Here is an 18,494-nt window from a genome sequence, read left to right as displayed (position 1 = left end):
TGTTTTTGTCAAACGCTAAGATTGATTTTTTGTGTAACATTGGGTGTGTTTAATCATTGAAGAAGAATTTTCCAAGAATATTTTTGTAGAGAAACAAAATAGAAACATTGACTCCTCTTGTAAAACTTCAGTTGAAAATTACTCTGTTAATCTGTTTGATGACAAAGAACTTAATGAGTCAGGTGATGGACAGTGTCAAGTTCTGTCAGAAAGCAAATCTTTATACCCACACAGCCTTCAGGCAGTTTTCATAATCAGAGTGATGGTGCTTCAGCTATAGATCAAAAAGCTGTACCTCTGAATCCACTACATCCTTCAGAGATCCCAAACTTAGGTTACGGTTTCCCACTCAGCTCTACTCTCAAGAAAGAAAAGTTTGCTCTTGGGAGAAACTGCAGAATGTTGTCATGCCAGCCAGCAGACCGTCTGACTCAGGGTATCTCTGTAAGTCAAATAATAATGCCTTAAGTTTTTTGTAGCATAAAGTGGATGATGGGGCTTGTGTGACTTACTTCTTTCATCAGCCCCAGGTAGATTTTCACTGGTATGTCTGACCTATCTTCCACCACAGCCTCCTGTCTTCCAACACTATTTCCTTTCATTTATTCCAGTCTTCCAAGTCTGTATATATTAATATGTTTTGTATACAAGTATTATATCCACCTCTTCCTGGGTCTTCCTGGTAGTCGCTCTCCTCGTCTTCAATCAAAAGCCACATTTGGTCGTCAGTGCTCTTCCATCTTCTCCATGTGACGTGTCCATTTCTGTTTAGACAGTTTTTCTAGTAAGTAATGATGTTAGTCCAAAATTCACTTAAAGTATGATCTCTTGTTCTGCCCTTTTTCTGACTAGTATAATTAGGATAGCTTTCATTTGTGTTGCCACCATTGTGCTTTTATCCCTTGGTCCAAGTTTCAGCTCCATGTATCAACATTGTGGAATATTTGTGGCCTCGCCTCATCAGAGACATTTATCTTTCAAAAGTGGACATAAACACCTTTAGCTGACAAATATATTCTGGAATTGTTTCAGTAATATCTTCATTAAAATTCTCTGGCTGACTGAAAAAAGGCCAGTGTCAGAAAATGCCAATTTAGACTTAGGTCCATGAAGCCTGAGTTGTTGATTCCCAGGAGTAGTGCAATACAGGTTGACAACCCTTTATCCGAAATTCCGAAACCGAAAAGCTCTGAAACCGAAAAGTTTTTTTGTGGAGCAACTTTTTTTTTTTAATAGGATTAGCCCACCCAGGCATAGATCACTGACCCACATCGCCTGGGGGCGAAATATAATAGTAATACTAATTATAATAATAATAAATATTCATTGTAAATAAAAATTTAATAAAAAATACACCAAAATAAATTAATAATAATAACAATAATAATAATAAAATATAATAATAAAATTAATAAAAATAATAATTACAATACTGTATTAATAAAATAATAATAATAATAATAATAATAATATAATAAATAAATACAAGAATGAAACAAGATAAAAAGTGAGAAACACAACCTAGACCTATGAATTATTATTATTATTATTATTATTATTATTATTATATTTTTGCCTTCCAGGCCCCACTGTGGGTCAGTGACTCCTGTCCGGTGGGCTAATAATAAAAAAAAAAATTCTGAAAACCGAAAAATTCGAATGCCTCTGGCCCCAAGGATTTTGATAAGGGATTGTCAACCTGTATTGGTCCTTTGTGTCTAGGGACAAAATTTCTTCCCCACCAACTCTTATACAGGTTGTACCTCTCTAGTCCGCAACCTGAACCTGACGTGCCGACCATGGAAATTCACCCTTTTCCTGGATAGATATGACTTGTGCTTATGCGAAGCACTAGCACCACTTTCTGCTTAATGGTCTCTTTGAAGACATTTTGAAGGGTTAAATGTCGTATAGTAGCTTCTCAAATTTCGCGAAGTTTTTAATTCTAACGATTTTATTGAAACGCAAAAATAAATAAAAATTTTGACCGCGAAACTTGAATTTCGACGGGTTTGAATGGCCCGCCAACGTGCAGGACGACGTGCATAATCGTAGTAAACAGCGTCATTTCTCTTATGTACAAAAGATTCATTATTGTTTATTACTGAATGTCTTTTTATTGAATTAATGTTTATGTGTGCAAATGAGCAATACAATTCATTAATAATACGAGAATATTAAAACACACGAGGAAATGACACAGCTTTGTTTATTGATTACAAAGCCAGTGACTGACTGGTCTTCACATATAAAACTGAAGAAAATAAGACCCTGGTTGTAGCTGTAGTAAAATTAATATGGTTGTTTTAAGTAATGTTATTTAATGTTAATAAATGGAACAAAGAAGTAGCTAACGATTATGGTAAAGAAAGAGAGATCACGTATAAGCGCATGTGCACACGCTGAAAACATATTGTCATTACTTTACATAAGAATATGAAAGCAACACTTATTTACTGTTCATATAATGTTACGTGGAATATTAGAGGAGACAGACGGCTGCCGCATTGTTTATGCTAAAGCTACGAAACCAGTGACTGATTGGTTCTACATATAAAACTGAAGAAAATAAGACCCTGATTTTAGCTGTAGTAAAATTAATGAATCGTCTGCTTGTGCAATTAACCAGGCCGTTCACATATATTTATTATTTGGGTTTAAGTAACAAAACCCAAACAGTAGTTCTTGTTTTATTATAAAAGGGTTGTATATATATATTTCCTGAGTGTAGATCAACCGTAATTTCCTTGTAGAGAATGAGAAAGGGACGGCGTATTATAAACGTTAAGTCACGTCCTTATTGATATAAGTTGATGTGAGCAACTGAAGAGTGAGGGCCTCGCCAGCGGCTTACAGATATGCTGACTACGGGTCACTCCTCCTGGGAGAGTTGCCCGCCACGCAGTACAACCCATGTCATACTCATAGACAGTGGAAAGTTACAGGGAGGTGAATCTGAATATAATATCAGATGTATTGACCCATTTATATAATGCTCTGTTGATGAGACAGGGGCCCATTACATTAATGTAAAAAATGAATATGGTTGTATGAAGTACTGTAATGTTATTTAATGTTAATAAATGGAACAATATAAGTAGCTAACCATTAATGGTAAAAGTGAGACTGCAATGTAAGTGCTACATGTGAAAACATATCTTCATTACTCTACATAAGAATATGAAAGCAACACTTATTTACTGCTCATATATATTGAAGGGTTAAATGTTGTACTCTGTATAGACAAGAGAGAGAGAGAGCAGCGAACTGCGGATGTAAACAAACCTTAATTTCCAGGGCTTGTTTTTTTTATGATTAGCCCACCGGGCATAGGTCACTGACCCACATTGGGGCCTGAGGGCAAAGTTTAATACTCCTGTAATAATATTCAGATAAGTAAAAAAAAAAAAAAAAGAGCTGCCTATCTATCTATTGGACAAACTAAAATCGTTCACCGTTTCGGACCATAGAATGCCGGATTAGAGAAGTACAACCTGTATTTAGTTGTTGTTCTGCTCCACAATGAACCATTACTTACGGGTATGCCTCTTTTTATTTGTGTGTAAACCTTATTTTCTAAAAGTTCTGTCCCATTTCTGGATTATACTCAGGGTTACACAGACCAATGGTTCTCAACTTTTTTTTTTTTTACTCCTGCATGCCTTAGGTTTAGGACCAGCTTACATCATGCATGCGCCCTAACACCTACTAATTGGAGAGCACTGGCTAACAGATATACTGTATATTGTACAGTGGTCCCCAATTAACGAAAGCACAATTGGTTCCACAGTCACTGTCAGCTGTATCTATTACTCACAGACTCCACACGTCTGTGAGTCGGCTGAGCTGGGCAATGCAGTGAGTGAGGAACGCCCAGCTTGCTTTAGGCACATAATGAACCTTTACTTTTTTACCTTATGATAATTATTTTAATTTTGGGGGCACATGCAGTGTGTGTGGTGCATTTAAATTGAAATGGGCATAACCAGCCAAGTCCTATTAACGGTATATATAACCATGTAATTTATAGATGATTTAAGCGATTTTAAAGGGTAATTTTGACTGTACACATTTTTGGTTTGGAACGTAACCGCGGAGATGCATCACAACTGTATGGTGAAACTCACACCACCAACACCGTGATAGCTATAGTTGTTGTTGGTTTAGTTGTGCTTAAATACCTTAGTACCTTGTTACAGTAAACATTATAATACTTGAGTATTTTTATATTGTAACTAAAACCTTTAAGTGATTAAGGATGAACACAAGTTTGTGAGTCACATGTTATCTTGTGGAGACAGTGGCAGCCAGGCCTGCTGACTGACCCAACCAGCTGCAATCCAGATTTGACCAGCATAGATCTATATTGCAACTTATTGCAGCTTAAACATTATGTGTTTTCACAGTATTTTGCATAGTTGTGGGTTTGATATATTGTACTGTACTCTACAAAGGATTTGACTTTGGTCCATCGTGTGATCGCTGATATTTGCCTGTATACAATACTCACATATACATTTTTTTTTTTACGGGATTAGCCCACCGGGCACAGGTCACTGACCCACATCAGGGCCCGGGGTGAAAATTTAATAATAATAATAATTCATAGTAAATAAAATTTATCATAAAAAGTAAAATTAAATATTAATGGTAATAATAATAATAACAACACTGTGATAATAATAAATACAAAGAAATGCAAGAATGAGAAAATCAACAGTGAGAAACGCTATATATGTATGTTGTTTTGTCATGTAATAGAAACAATTAAGACCCTACAATTGTGTGTAAATGAGGCAGAAAGTCAGATCAGCAACCTGGGACTTGGTCACAATTTTGTGATGCCATATGGCAGCAGGGTCTACCATGAGACAACACATTATGCTGCCAATATCTTCCCAGGCGGTAGTACCTCCCTGTTGCATGTTTTGGTTTTCAAAACTTCATAAGGATTCCTAGATATGTATTATTGTCAGCACCTGTGTTATTTGATTTACACTAAAGTATATTAATTGCAGAGTGGTATTGAATCGTTATATCGTGCGGCTGCAGCTGGTGTTGACAGATAAGTGGAAGATGTATCGGGTATGGCACAGGTTACGATAGCAGCAAAATGCCAGACCTTTCCCAGAATATGCCAGTATGGCAATATCAAAGTTAGGAATTTCTATTGAGGTGAGATTTCTGTTTATGTTACTGTACATTATTGTGAGAATAAATAGAGTAAAGAAATTAAAAACACTTATTGCACTAAGAATAATAAATAGGTAAGTAGTGGCTGGAAGAGGAGGCGAAAGTGAGTGAGACCAGATCCCAATGTACTCAACATTTTATTACAGATCTCATTAGTATCATTTGGTGAGATCATTCAGTGACAGGAAGTATTGTTTAAGTAAATACTGTAGTTTTACCAGTGCAGACCTTCACTCAGTCACCCCAGGAGTCTTTTCAGGTACCCAGAGTCTGACTGTAGGGTAAAGGGATATGGTCTGTTTCACTCACTCTCTTAATATGATATACAGTATAGCCTCATGCCAGTCCAAAGAGACTTTTATATTTACCAGTCAAGTCTTCAAGTTACATCCCAGACTAACCCAATATTAATAACAATTGGTGAGTAAACAGACATCACAGCCCCTGTCAACCATAAGAGAGGGGTTGTGAGGTGGATATTTATCTCTTTAACAGACAGCTGTCAGATGTTTGCTGTGCGGCTCTAGGGAGTAAATGAAGATTCATCCCCATCTTATTAATGATATGAATACTGTACTTGCCAGTTTGGGTGCTGTTAGTTGACTTATTTTACACATAATTTCCTCCATCCCATTCTTAACTAGAGAAGAAATTGACATATCACTTGTTGATGAAATGTGGGTCAGATATAAAGGATTGAAGTGTGATATCACACTATGATTGTAAGGGAAAAAAACAGTTGACCTGGACTTACTTTTTCTACTTTAAGGTTATAAATTAGCAAGAGGAATTTTGGAGAATGTGAATCTAATTGAGGGTTTCATCACCTGCCCTAAAGCCTCACAAGACCTGGACCAACCATTGAATCAAATGGAATTTAATTTTCAGCTGTAATTCAACTTGTCCCTCTGGGTAGTGTGTGATGTTGTTAAACATGTCAAGACTCTGGAAAAGGAGACTACAGGAAGTATTTAAAATAAAGTCATATCTTCCTTTATCTTATATTGGTATCTAATACTTTATTTATTTAATTTTTTATTTTTTCTTAAAAGGTTTCACAAGAAGACTTGGAGGAATACTACCAGAATCACCTGGACAACTTGAGGAAGCTGGAATGTTTTTTCCGCGGCATCTTTGGCTCCTGTGGTGGAAGGATTAATTCTTCTCGACCGACTGGCTTATCTCAGAGAACAGGTAACACAGTCATCCTTGGTTATAGCGCACTTGGTTTTCGTGATTTTCATTATCACTCTTCCATCAAAATCTGCACACCTGCCTTTATGGCGATTTTTCAGGCCGAGAATTTGGTTATCACGATTTTCTCCAGGTGTAATGTTGACCCCTTGCTTCACCTACATCTATTGAGGATAAAATCTCTATTTACAAATTGGAAAAAACACATTTAATGGATGAAATGGATGGAGGTAACAAACTCTGAAAGCGGTTGAACAAACACAAGCACTCACACATGCCACTCATTCTGACAGACTTGCCACTCACTTACTTGACAAGTTTTACCAACCATAAAGACAGTTGAAGCTTTCAACATCACTCACAATGGATCTTGAATGTTCCAACTATAATTAGACATATCTAAGTTGCCTCAACAATTTGCAACCCCAGTTGCAATTGGGGTAATTTCAAATTCTGTGTCATTACTAAGGAATAATGAAGTCTATGGTGCACTCTAAGATTGAGAGAAAACGGAGGACTCAGGCGTCCTAGTAGAGAAAGCTGACCTATGACGGGGAATCAAATAAAAAAAGCATAGCAACACGCTTTGTGGACTACAGTATTGAGCGACTTTCATCACTTTGTAATAAACCTAGCCATGCCTGTGTGTGTTTATGATACTTACCATAACATTAAATATATCTTTTAGTGGGTCTAAATGGTCGTAAAATGGGAAAATTGGGGTTGGGTCTTGGGTGCCTGGAACCAGTTAGAATAAATCCCATGGGTTCTGTACTTTGTTATCGCGTTTAATAATACGCACTCAAGCAGTCCCAATTAGGCGTGATAACCAAGGGATGACTGTATAGTAATTTTTCTTAGCACAAAAAATAGTCTTCCTTTGATGATGAAGTTGTTTTGATGAAATAGTAATGACTGGCTGTCCCCAGAACGGTGTTTGATAAAATTTTCATAATGTACAAGGGTCAGAGGATTGACTTCTGAATGTAAAACTATAAATGCCTGCCAATGCGAGCGAGGTTCCATAAGGTCAATAGTAATATCTCCGTTAGCTGGAATTTAAATTTTCACAGAAAATCATTCCCCAAAGCTGAATTTTCTGGAAAATTCTCCTGAACTACTACTTCACCACTCGACTTATGGCCGGGGTTAGGGACCCAAATCCAGAGTTGTGAAATGAAATGTGAATAATACATAGAAAATCTAAAATGGGTGTCTCTTTTTCTTCTCAGCACCACAAACTCTCACTTTTAAGCTTGCCAGCCATTTAAAGTGAATTACAAGCGAAATTTTTCAATACACAGCGCAATCATTATAGGACTCGAAAAATATGTACAGTATTACCCGCTTTACACCGTTTCACTTTCAGCGATTTCTCATTCTGCGGTACTTTGCCAGAACCGGACTTTCACTTTCGCGGTGCATACTCATATTAGTGGTGAAGTATAATATTTTTTTATTTATTTTTTAGCTCACAAAATTCATACAAATTACCCGGCCAGAATAAATAATTTACATTGCTGCAAAATTCTTACAATATGATGATCATTTTGAATATAAACATCATAGATTTTGCATTAGACATACAAATTTTAGATCTAATGTAATAATTTGGTTTACAAAGCAAATATTTTATCTTTTGTGCAAATATATGAAGTTTACATTCAAACCCTATTCTGACAAGGAATCCAGAAATGTCAATTATATTATCCTAACTTAGTCTGAGTATTATTTATTACTAAGCGTTAAAATCTAGTGTTTTCACCCAACATTTCTCAGAGGTAGGAGCTAGTGAGCTGGGAAGAGTGGGGGGATTTGAGTCCATTATTTGAATGGACATTAACCTAGCGACTGCATTTCTCTTAAATATTAATTGTGTGAGCATACCATCATAAAATTTAGATCTTATTTTTACTACAACATAGGTATTGTGTCGGAAAAAGTGGGTTTTAGTACGTGGCCAGTCTCTATTGGAATTATTCCCATATGTTCTGTTGTTCACTTTTCTGCGGTTTTCACTTTCAGCGGTACCCTGTGAGTTCAATTGACACGTCATCGGGTAATACTGTAATTGAAAAATTTTGGTATGACTGGAGCAGTCATGTCCGGGTAATTAAGTAAGAAGGGTAGCTGTATTTTCGAGGGCACATTTTCTGGGAAATTCGAGAAAAATTTCCGTTACCGGAAAATTCGGGATGGGTTATTTTATTCTGGGTTTGAGAGTTGAAAATCAGGGGCACTTTCCATTCTAAAAAATATTCGGTACCGGAGAATTCGAGGGATATATCGCAATTTCTGGTTCGAGAAAATTTTCCTGTTACCGGAAATTTCAGAAAATTCAGGGATGAGGAGTTTTCTCCATCTTTGAAAAGTTGTTTTAGTTACCGAATCTCTCATTCCCGGAAGTGCTCTGCCAATTCTTCCAGCTAACGAGAACATCACTATCTTAAAAGTCTGACATAAGTACAACTGGTTTGTAGTATTGCATACGAGAACTAGTTTGCATGACCTAGAGGGACGCATGGGAATGGATGATGCACCCAGCCAAAGTGCTTTGAGGCGTCTGTATGCTAGCGTGCATGATCAAGTGCAAACTGTTGTTCAAGGAAAACAATTACAATGGAAGTGAAAATTGATGGAATTAAACATTCTAAAAAGGAGAAACACCTTCAGTGATTGGTAGGCGTTGAGCTTCAATCAGTCAACGGTCAGAGCAATTTTTAAAAGACAAACAGAAAATTTTGAAAATGTAAAATGATCTACCACCAGCACTCAAGTGTGACAACAAAACAAAAAGTGGATTGTTAGTGATATGGATGGAAGATCAAATTTAGAGTTGCCTCTTAAGTTTAGCCTTAATTCAGGAAAAGGTGAAGCTTGCATGCAGACTTGAAGACTAAGTGTGGTGATGAAAGTGATGGGGAAGATTTTTGTTGCTAGTAGGGGCTGGTTTAACTGGTTCAGGAGTAGGGCAAATGGTGTTGGAAAAAACACTGCCCACAGTTTGCTAGCGTTATCGGGGACTTTGAAATTGACGTTGGGGAAGTGACACGGACAGTGGTAGACCTTGAGACAAACTCCAGCTTTATATTCGTGAGGATGATGTCACACAGTTGTAGGTCTCATGCTGAAGAATTAAGCAGTGAGGACCTGACTAAACTGGACAAGCAAATTTTGTCAGAGGATGTAGAAGCTGAAACTCCAGAACCAAAGGGATTCATTACAAAAGAAATGGCAGATGGTTTCAGGCTTATTGAAGAAGGAATGTTTACATTTAAACAGCAAGATGCCAACACAGCAAGATTCACCAAGATTCATAGGGGTATTATTGAATATCTATGATGCTACAGAAAAATTTATGATGAAAAACGTCTCAGTTCAACCTACCCAATAAAGCCTCTGTCACTCCTACAAATGCCCATCTCTACATGCAAGCCAGCCCCAGGTTTCATCATAAAGTAACTTTAATTTGTACTTTCTGATTACTGTATTTTGTCATTCAATTTCTCGTTTTTTACGTAAATTAAGTACTGTATATACTCGTCTATAATCCCCTGTTTATAGAGGTCAGCCCTGATTTTTGACCAAGAAATCGTTAATTTATGATATTTCTCGTTTATAGTTAGACCCAAGTTTTTTAGGGTAATGGAACAACAAAACCTTCACTAAAACTTACTCGTCCTATAAACTGAGGCTCGCCGTGCCTGAAACACCAAGTGCGAAGGCAAATTGTTTACCATTTATTATTACGACACTTTACATTGAAAAGCGGGTAGTTTCAACAAAAATATTGTATATCTCCATTCAAGTATTTATTCAAGTCAATTAGGAGGAATATTATTGTAATATAACAGTTTTTAAACTGAAAACCATTAAGCGATTACGGTAACATCTTTTGAGCGAAAAGCGAAAGTCATTGTTTTCGTCACGATTTTATCCCATTTTCCACATAATATACGTCATTTCAGCAAAATATTACATTTCCGTTAATGCATTATATCAAGCACAGTATAATAGAATATCATTGTAATATAACAGTATTTTAACCGAAAACTATTAAAAACGAGTAACATCTCAAGAACATCGGAAGCTTAGGTAAAGTCTTTTGGTTTTCGTCATGTATTTTATCTATTTTACATTGAAATACATCACGTTTCAACCAAAACTACTATTTATTTCGAGAATATATTCATTCACGCAGTTTAGGTAAAATCTACATGTGATGTAACAGTTTCTTAACTAACGATTAGAAAAACCACGTACCCTCTTGCCCTGTTCAAGGAGAGGACTGGGAGTAGCTGTTTTGCTGATGAGACAAGGAGAAAATGATTTTGATGAATTTTAATGAAAATATTCAGAAATATGAGTAGTATTTATTCAAGTCAATTAGGATAGAATGTTTTGTAAAACAACGAACTGAAAACCATTAGAAAAGTGATTACAGTAACATCTTTTGAAGAGCGAAAGCGAAGTCATTGTTTTAGTCCACGATTTTTATCCCACTTTCACTGTAATAAATTATATTATTTCCGCAAAAATATTACATTTCGTGAATGCATTATATCAAACACAGTATGAATAGAACATCATTGTAATATAACAGTATTTTAACGAAAACTATTAAAAAAACGAGTAACTTTTCTTGAACATCGGAAAGTTAGGAAAAATCTTTTGTTTTTGTCATGTATTTTTATTTATAAATTAAAATACGCAAGCGAAAACTACTATTTTTTTCCGAGAATATATTCCTTCAGGCACAGTTAAGGTAAAATATACCTGTGATGTATCAGTATTTTAACTGGCGATCTGAAAAACACGTGTACCGTCTAGCTGATACTCAACAGCTGGTGAATTAAGTCAAGCATCGTTGTAAACAATAGAGGTTGAAGTGGATTACTTAGTATTATATTAAGTGTGAAATATCGAAAAGGTTTTTGTTACTGGTACTTTTTGTAGGTCAATGAGTACTGTGATACCGTATATGATATGATAAGTTAGCCTGTGCTAAGAACTTCAACATAGACTACTGAAAGCATGTTGTAAGGTAATTTAGCCTATTGTAAGTTGGTGAGCTTCATCTGCTGGAAGGAACTGCACAACTATTCATTACTAATTGGTACATATTTTACGTTACCATTGTTTACTGGCAGTAAATGGTAAATATTTTTAATGTCTAAAGCTAAAAGTTGCTCCTCGCCCTTCCATCATGCCACGGGTTCAACCTAACAAAACTATTACCCATGTAGAGTCGACCCCAATTTTTGCCTAAAATTTGGTCTTAATAACTCGAGCTACACATGAGTATATCTGAGAATTCAAGATGTATAAAAGGACTTGGTCTATGATATAGTGCACATAGGGTATGTGTTCTGACTTATGTACATTTCCAACTTAGAACGTCCTCAGGAGCGGAACCCATTAAACCTGGGGACCCCTTTAGTCTATGATCAGTTAAGAAGCAGACTATTATTTTCAAGATTAGAAAGATATAAACCTTTCTTTATGCATGTTCTGATAATTTGATTTAACATACAGTTGCTATCATTGTATGTCAAGAATAAAAATACTGTAATAGTAAAGATAGTTCACCATGCTCTTGTTTTACCCACAATGCACAGCTCGGTGACATCATTGTTGTAAACCGCATCATCTGGTGACTGTCTGTGCTGCGATCTGCTCCCAAACAGAGAGCACATCAGGTGTTCCGATTTCCATAGATAAGGAAACTTGTGATAAATGAATAAATACTTGCAAGCACTCTGATAAACACTACATTAAGCTAGCCAAGAACGTGTTTGAGACTTCATATTTCTTTTATGCGTGGTTTCAGGTGTCAACCAGCGCTTGTTTTAAGACATGGGGAAGATTTCATGTAGTTTCTTAATTCTGCAATGTCAGTCAACATCAGAAGACTGAGAAACATTGTTCTTGCAAGTCTGACAAAATAAAACAATAATGTTGCCCAAAATTTAAGAAAAACTAGAGTTACATCTCTTAATTCACTGGCAATGTTCGTGATGCTTAACTTCGTAAGAAACTTAATTCTGTTTTCTTCGGTATACATTGTAAGGCAATAACCAGTTGTCCAGAGTACCTGGTACCCTCAGACACCTTGCCAAAAGGGAAAATCTTTGTTGCTAATAGCTCAATAGTTGAGTTGCTTCACCCTTGTCATCAGGGAAATGCCCGGCATTCTCTTCTTCCTGAGGCGGAAAACTTCCTCCCAGAATCTCAATGTGGTTTAAACCATCACGTGACACCACTGACATGGTCTTTGATACCTGCCAGATACAGGAAAAGTGGCGAGAACAGCACCGTGACCTGTACAATGCCTTCATCGACCTAACTAAGGCCTTCAACTTGGTCAGCAGGTAAGCCCTCTGGCGTTTGACTGCCCACCATCGTCATTGTGAGGCAACTCAACTATGGCATGAACGGCAGTGTCCTGCTGTAGCACAGTCTGGGTTTCCCATCCAAATGGGGGTAAAATAAGGATGTGTACTGGCACCAACTCTCTTTTTCATTTTCTTGGATGCCTTCTTCTGTACTCAAGAATGCCAATTCAGCTGGCGGGGTGCTACATCAAGTACCAGGTGAAGGGGTCTTTTCAACATCAGACAACTCCAGGCAGTAACAAAGGTGTCAAGCCCATTACTGAACTTCAGTATGCAGACCGACCTCACCCTTGTCTCTCACACTGAACACAACCTATAGGACGGGGTTTCTAACCTATGGGTCGACCCTTCAGTGGGTCCATGAAAATAAATAAATTAGGTCATAAAATAAAAATGGTATGAAAATAAATGAAAAAAAAATAAAATGAATTACGAAAATAAATAGAAAATAAAAATAAATGCACCATAATTTAGGCTTAGTAATTGTAATGTACACTCCACAGTCTAGAAGTAACTGCCAAGAGAGCATTTCCTAAATAAAAGGAAAATTGTGAACAGTGTTTGTCTTTGATTTCCTCATTTCATAGCATTACACTTAGGTTTAATGAATTACTAATTCAAATTGTTGTTCTCGGCTGTGAGTGCACGTAAGTTTGAAAAACACTGGTATAGGAAGATACTGAACACCTATTCGCAATCCAGTATACAGTTGGCCCCCCTACTTAGTCAATAGAACCCAGAGGGTCCGTGTTAAGTGAAATCATGGATAAGTGAACAACAAGAACATATGGGATTAATTCCAATAGAAACCGCCCGACCCCCAAACTCCACTTTTGAAGACACATAACTATGTTTGTAGTAAAAATAACATCTTAATTTTATGATGGTACATGCACACAATTAATACTTAAGAGAAATAGAAATACAGTCGCCAAGTTAATGTCCATTCAAATAATGGACTCAACTCCCTCCCCTCTTCTCACATTACACTGCTGGCTCTTCCTCTCTAGAAATTTTTGAGAAAACCACTAAATTTTAATAAATAATACCTCAAACTAAGTTAAGGATAATACATTGACATTGCTGGATTCCTTGTAAGACCAGGAATATTTTAAATATAAATGTCATATATTTTTGCACAAAAGATAACATATTTACTAGAAAACATTTTATCTAAAATTTGTATATCTAAAATATATGATGTTTATATTCAAAAATGATCATCAATTATAAGAATTCCAGCAATGTAAATTATATTCTGACAGTAATTTGTATGAATTTTATGAGCTAAAACAAATATCTTCAGTTAATAAAAAAAATATATATTCTTCACGAGGGTAACAGATGGTCGGTCGGTCCCCACCCCATAACCGTCCCAAGGATGTATTGGGAAAACCACTAAATTTTAATAAATAATACCTCAAACTAAAGTTAGGATAATATAATTGACATTGCTGGATTCCTTGTAAGACCAGGAATATTTTGAATATGTCATATATTTTTGCACAAAAGATAACATATTTACTAGAAAACATTTTATCACAAAATTTGTATGTCTAATGCAAAATATATATGTTTATATTCAAAATGATCACCAAATTATAAGAATTCCAGCAATGTAAAATTATATTCTGGCGAGAAGCAATTTGTATGAATTTTATGAGCTAAAACAGGCAGTCAGGCAGGGGCGGGTGGGCAAATCTAAAAATAGCGTCTCGGCTGGACCACTCTGCAGTATATGTGGAAAAAATCCGTGTTAAGTGAAAGTTCAGCTCTGGCGAGGCACGTATATGTAAGCCGCGTTAAGTGAAACAGCGTTAGGCGGGGTAATACTGTACTCACTTTGGCCTTGAGGTGAATGTATTTAAGACTCAGATTCTCTTTCAGCCTGCCCATGGTTCAGCCACACCTCCACCATCCATCCATCTTAACGGTACTACCGTCTCTAATGTTACCCTCAGTATCTTGGGTCCCACCTGTCCAACACCGCGGACAGCGATGAAGAGATTCAACATCGGATCAGATGTGCATCTCAAGCCTTTGGCAGACTCCACACCCATGTCTTCAGCTGTAGGCAGCTGAAATTATCTACAAAGCTGCATGTGTATCGAGCAGTGGTCCTCCCCACCCTGCTATATGGCAGCGAGACATGGGTCACATACAGGAGGCACCTTAAGGCACTTGAAAGGTTTCACCAACGTAGTTTACATTCTATCCTCTGAGTTCGCTGGGAAGACAAGAGAACAGATGTCAGTATTCTCGCTGACACCAACTGTAGGAGCATTGAGGCTACCATTATCCATGAACAACAATGTTGGACTGGCCATGTTACCCACATGGACGACGACAGACTGCCGAAGCAGCTACCTTGCAGTCACCTAATGAATAGTAAATGCAATGCTGTCGGGCAACTGAAAAGGTATTAGGATAATTTTAAGACAAACCTAAAATAGTGCCAAATCGACCTCCTCACCTGGGAGACGATTAAACCTCACCGTAACTCTTGGAGGATCACCACACAAGAAGGTGTCAATACTTTCGAGTTAGCCTGGCTGCATACCAAGGCAGACAAGTGCCAATGCTGGAGAGACATTGCCGATGTCCTTCCTGCACTAGATGTAGCCCTCTACACCTGCAACATCTGTGGACTACTCTGCCGGTCCTGTATTGGCTTCTTTAGACACCTCAGAGCTCACCAACGAAGGTGACATCCTTAATCACTCACATTATAATAATAATAATAATAATAATAAACGGTTTATTGAAAAAGTTTGCAGCCCGATGGCTGAAAATATACATTGGACATAAATGACTTATTACATACATTGGTGGTTTAACAAAAGCCTTCATTAGAGAAAGGTGAAGGAACATACAGTGAACATACAGATTAATGTTTACACACATAGATCATGCCAGCTGAGGTGTTGAACAGCAGACACGTAGTGTAGGAACTCCCACACAGATGGCATTATGAGGGGCATCACGTGGAGTGCTAGTTCCCTCACAGGTGGTGTTGCGAGGGGCCTGATGATGTAGTAGTTACCTCACAGATGGTGTATGAGGGGCCTGATGATTTAGTAATTCCCTCACAGATGGTGTTGCGAGGGGCCTGATGATGTCGTAGTTACCTCACAGATGGTGTATGAGGGGCCTGATGATTTAGCAATTCCCTCACAGATGGTGTTATGAGGGGCCTGATGTGGTGTAGTAATTGCCTCACAGATGGTGTATGAGGGGCCTGATGTGGTGTAGTAATTCCCTCACAGATGGTGTTATGAGGGGCATCACATGATGCTGTAGCAACTCATTCACTTCGTGGTGTCGTAGCGTCATGGGGACACCACGTGGTCAGTTGTCACAAGACTTCACTCACTCAAGTGGGTGAGGTGTGGTCCCAGGCTTCTGTATCATAGCTGGATGTTTGTCTACTTGATTCTGAGTGACAGCAAAGTAGTAGTGTGTGTGGTTTTTATCTGTTTTTGCCTTGTTCTCTTAATCAATAGCTTTCACATTTCAACACAAAGAAGATTTATTTGATTAATTTTTCAGGGCTCTCGTAGCATTCGTTTTCCTCAAGTTGTATGTAATTTTCCTATTCCATGAATTTAAGTGGTCCCTGTTCCTTGAAGTTAAGTGGTCCTATTCCACAAGGTTTAATGCTCTTGTTCCACAAGGCTTAATGCTACACCTCCATGTGGCTGAGTGATCTTGTTCTTTAAGATTGGTACTACTGTACTGTTCCATGGTGCTTGGTGTTACTCTCCCATGGTTCTTGGTGTTACTCTTCCATGGTGCTTGGTGTTACTCTCCCATGGTGCTTGGTGTTACTCTCCCATGGTGCTTGGTGTTACTCTCCCATGGTGCTTGGTGTTACTCTCCCGTGGTGCTTGGTGTTACTCTTCCATGGTGCTTGGTGTTACTCTTCCATGGTGCTTGGTGTTACTCTTCCATGGTGCTTGGTGTTACTCTCCCATGGTGCTTGGTGTTACTCTCCCATGGTGCTTGGTGTTACTCTCCCATGGTTCTTGGTGTTACTCTCCCATGGTGCTTGGTGTTACTCCCATGGTGCTTGGTGTTACTCTCCGTGGTGCTTGGTGTTACCGCCCGTGGTGCAGGTTACTCTTCCGTGGTGCTTGGTGTTACTCTTCCGTGGTGCTTGGTGTTACTCTTCCGTGGTGCTTGGTGTTACTCTCCCGTGGTGCTTGGTGTTACTCTTCCGTGGTGCTTGGTGTTACTCTTCCATGTAATAACTTGTGGTGTTGCCTGACTGTGTTGGGAGCACTGAGACAAGCCGGTGGAGTATTACCACCCATAACTTATTATTTATTTGATGGTTAATTACCCTAATGTTAACCTAACCTAGCATAACAGAACCACTTTAATCTAGCCTGACTCCTTGAATTAACCAAACCTGGCTTATCATAACCAAACCACTGTAATCTAACTTGCCATAACCTAACCTCACCTTACCACTTTAATCTTACCTGACTTAACCTTACCACTGTAATCTAACCTGATTTAACGTAACCTAACTTCTGTAATCAAACCTGACTTAACCTAACCTTACTTAACCAAACCTAATCTTGATTAACCTAAGCTAACCTAACCTTACCAAACCAAACTTTCTCTTAACCTAACCTAAGTTAACCTAATATTGTTTAACCAAATCGAACCTAACCAAACCTTAACGAAACATAACCAAACTAAACCTAACCTAACCAGACCTAATCTTATTCCCCCAGTATAAATAAACTCAAGGATAATCTTCATATGTGCTCTGGTTATTTTCTTTCAGTACCTTTTCAGAAATGTTGCTGCTCATCCATCTATTGTTATTGTGTCTGCTGCTCATCCATCTATTGTTATTGTGTTTGCTGCTCATCCATCTATTGTTATTGTGTTTGCTGCTCATCCATCTATTGTTATTGTGTTCTTGTTGCAGGAGGACGTACAATCTCACCTTATTCAACTGTTTGATCCGGTCACCTCTCCACGTTGCCATGCCATAATTGCTCTTAGGAATCAAGAGTCTTATGAATAACTCTACTGAGGGAAATATTAATATATACTGTATAGATATATATAATATATTAGTTCTTTGGGTCTTTTAATCTCCTTAGTATTGCCATAGTTTAGTGACACAGTGTTTACTGCAGTTGTACACTTAAGTGGTCATGGGTGTATGATGATAACCTCTTGAGTACGATGTCTTAACCCCAAGGATTACAGCGGTCAAAGGGATTAAGTCACCATACTCAAGGTCACCATCCTCAAGGGTCAAGTCACCATCCTCAAGGGGTCAAGTCACCATCCTCAAGAGGTCAAGTCACCATCCTCAAGGGGTCAAGTCACCATGCTCAAGGGTTGTCACCATCCTCAAGGGGTCAAGTCACCATCCTCAAGGGTTGTCACCATCCTCAAGGGTAAGCCACCATTCTCAAGGGGTCAAGTCACCATCCTCAAGGGGTCAAGTCACCATGCTCAAGGGGTTGTCACCATCCTCAAGGGGTCAAGTCACCACTCAAGGGCGTCACCATCCTCAAGGGGTCAAGTCACCATCCTCAAGGGTCAAGTCACCATCCTCAAGGGTCAAGTCACCATACTCAAAGTTAAGTCACCATCCTCAAGGGGTCAAGTCACCATCCTCAAGGGTTGTCATCTCAAGGGGTTAAGCCATCCTTAAGGGTTGTCGCCATAAACAAGGGCAAGTTA

At 38.0% G+C, this 18,494-nt stretch overlaps 1 long non-coding RNA gene across 1 annotated transcript in view; it reads left to right on the top strand.

Moving 5' to 3' along the window:
- LOC121860909 overlaps positions 1-17,879 on the top strand; it is an 18,541-nt gene extending 662 nt beyond the window's left edge. The window contains exons 1-4 of the long non-coding RNA XR_006087946.1: positions 1-444; positions 5,019-5,175; positions 6,246-6,387; positions 17,725-17,879. The exon at positions 1-444 is cut by the window's left edge and continues 662 nt beyond it. This is a non-coding gene — a long non-coding RNA (uncharacterized LOC121860909). The remainder of the gene's footprint in view (positions 445-5,018; positions 5,176-6,245; positions 6,388-17,724) is intronic.
- Positions 17,880-18,494: the final 615 nt, after the last annotated feature.

Source organism: Homarus americanus, unplaced genomic scaffold (genome assembly GCF_018991925.1).
Source record: "Homarus americanus isolate GMGI-L3 unplaced genomic scaffold, GMGI_Hamer_2.0 scaffold52806, whole genome shotgun sequence".
In the NCBI taxonomy this organism is placed as follows: Eukaryota; Metazoa; Arthropoda; class Malacostraca; order Decapoda; family Nephropidae; genus Homarus; species Homarus americanus.
Note: the sequence above shows the minus strand (reverse complement) of the source record. Positions and strands in the feature narration are given on the sequence as shown.